The sequence below is a fragment of the Penaeus chinensis genome, chromosome 7 (assembly GCF_019202785.1).
Source record: "Penaeus chinensis breed Huanghai No. 1 chromosome 7, ASM1920278v2, whole genome shotgun sequence".
Classification (NCBI taxonomy): domain Eukaryota; kingdom Metazoa; phylum Arthropoda; class Malacostraca; order Decapoda; family Penaeidae; genus Penaeus; species Penaeus chinensis.
In genome coordinates this window covers 30,240,103-30,242,602 of record NC_061825.1, presented here as the reverse complement: position 1 = coordinate 30,242,602, position 2,500 = coordinate 30,240,103, and positions in this window count along the sequence as shown.

Sequence of the window (2,500 nt, the reverse complement as noted above, 5' to 3'; positions counted from 1 at the left end):
AAAGGAGAGAGAGGGAGCGAGGGGAAGACGAAGAGGAGAGGGGATGGAGAGAGAGAGGGGAGGAGAGGAGGATTTCTCCAACAACAAATTTGCTAAAAGTTTCCCACTTGAAATTACCCCCCCCAAAAATTTTACTCCTTTTAAAATCTTTCAGAAAACCACACGAAAAAATTTATCAAAAATGAAGTTGATCGTTTGCGAAATTTGTTTGTTGGTGAAAGAAAAAACTGGAAGTATAAAAAACCCAATACCCTCACATAAAAACAAACAACAACAGCAACAACAACAACAAAAAAAAAAAAAACACAGAAAGAAGAGAAACAATGCAAGCAAAGAAACCCCAGCCACCTCCAAAAAGGGGAAAAAGGGGGGGGGGGGGTGGGGGGGGGAGGGGGAGGAGCAAATGGAGGGGGGGGAGGGGAGGGGTTGCGCAATCTGCAGAGCACGGATCAAAACGAAATGGGGAGAATCAGCAATGGCAGGGAAAATAACTTCCGGGAAGCACACGGGGAAAACGGGAAAATGGGGGAAAATTATTTTCGAGAGGGGAAAAAAAGGGGGGGGGGGGCGGGGTAGAGGGTGGGGGGTTGGGGGGACGAGGGGTGGGAAAAGGGGGTAGGGAATGGCAGGGGAGGGGGGGTTTGTGGGGGGTAAGGGGAGGGTTTGGGTTTGTAGGGGGTATATGTGTAGAGGGTTAGGAGGAAGGGGGGGTTTTTTGGCGGGGGTTGCTTTGTGTTTTGGCGGGGAAATAAGGAAAACAAACGGGGACGTTTTTTCCATGAAGGATTACAGGGGGGGTTTATAAGGTAAAACCCAAGTGGTTTAGAAGGAGAAACAGAATTAATAATAAGAAGAAAATTAAGAAAAAATAAATTAGAAGGTAGAAAGGAGTAAGGGAAATGAAACCGGTGGGAAGAATGAAAGTCAAACGCAGTTGCAAGCGAACAATGGAGGGCAAAGAACGCAATAATTCTAAAGCATGTGTCGCCTTATAACAAAATTTGTTACTTCAAAAAAAAGAACCCGTTGAAAGGCCTTGTCTTGCTTCTCCGTAGTCGTTAAACTTCGCAGGTCGTCTTTACGATTTCTTTTCTTTGTCTACCCAAAGTTATTCTTTTTTTTTTTTTCCCCTTTGATATTTTTTATATATATATTTATTTTAATTATATATTTTTATTTTAAAAATTTTAAATAATAAAAGTGTTTTGTGAGTGTGGGTGTGTGTGTTGGGTGTGGGGGTGTGTGTGTGTGTTTGAGTAAAAAATATATATAAAATATATATGTACCTTATTTTACATATAATATTTTTATATTATATATGTATTATTTGTATGTATATATTTATATATTCTTTATTTTATTTAATATATATATTTATTTTATATAATAAAATTTTTTTTATTTGGTTATATTTTTGTAAAACAAAACTTTTTCTTCTTGCCGGGGGTTTTAGGAATTTGGGGGTACTTTGCTTTGCCCCCCCGTGAGTATTTTTTGATTGTTTTTAACAAATTAGCTACATTTGTACTAGCCCCAAGGGCCAGTTGGGGTTACTGCCCGTTCGTGGGTTCCCCCTTTTCTTTAAACTTATTTTGTTTTTTTCGTTACTAATGTTTAAAAAAAACATTATAAAAATTTTAAAATTGTTTTAATGAAAATAAACCCCATTCTTTGCTTTTAAGTAAAAAATTTAATTTTTTTCCCCCCCAAATTTAAAAATTTTCGGGGTAGGGTTTTACAAGGGTTTAAAATGTTTTAAACCTTTAGGGCAAACCCATTGCAAAAACCCATTTTGGGAAAACTTTTCAAAAAACCCAATAAAAGGAAATAACAAAAAATTTTTTCCCCAATTTTTTTTTTCTTTTTCCCCGGGGGATTTGAAATTTATTTTTATATATAAAATTATATATTTTATATATATATAAAATAAAAAATATATTTATAATATATTTATAAAATATATCTATTTTAAAACACCCCCCCACAAAACACCACACACCACACTTTATAGGGTATTAAAATTATATAATATATATTATATATATTTTTTATATATCAACAATTTTTATTTTTAAAATACAAAATATATAAAATATATACTTCCCTATTTATAATATAATTAAAATTATTTATATATATATATATATATAAAAACATATAAAATATAATGTTTTAAAATTTTAAATAAAATTTTTTAAATATATTTTTATGTATATATTTATATTTATATATATATTTTATTTATGGTGTGTCTGTGTGTTGTGTGTGTTTTGTGTGTGTTGTGGGTGGGTGTTTTGTGTATTTATAAAATTTTTATTTTTTTAAAAATAAAAAGTTAAATGTAAATATGTGTGTGTATTAAACAAAAACCAAAACACACACACCACACACACAAAACCCACACACACACTCACACACAAAACACAAAAACCATTTATTATTTACAAAAATTTTAATATATTTTTATTTTTAAATAAATTTTTAAATATATATTTTATAA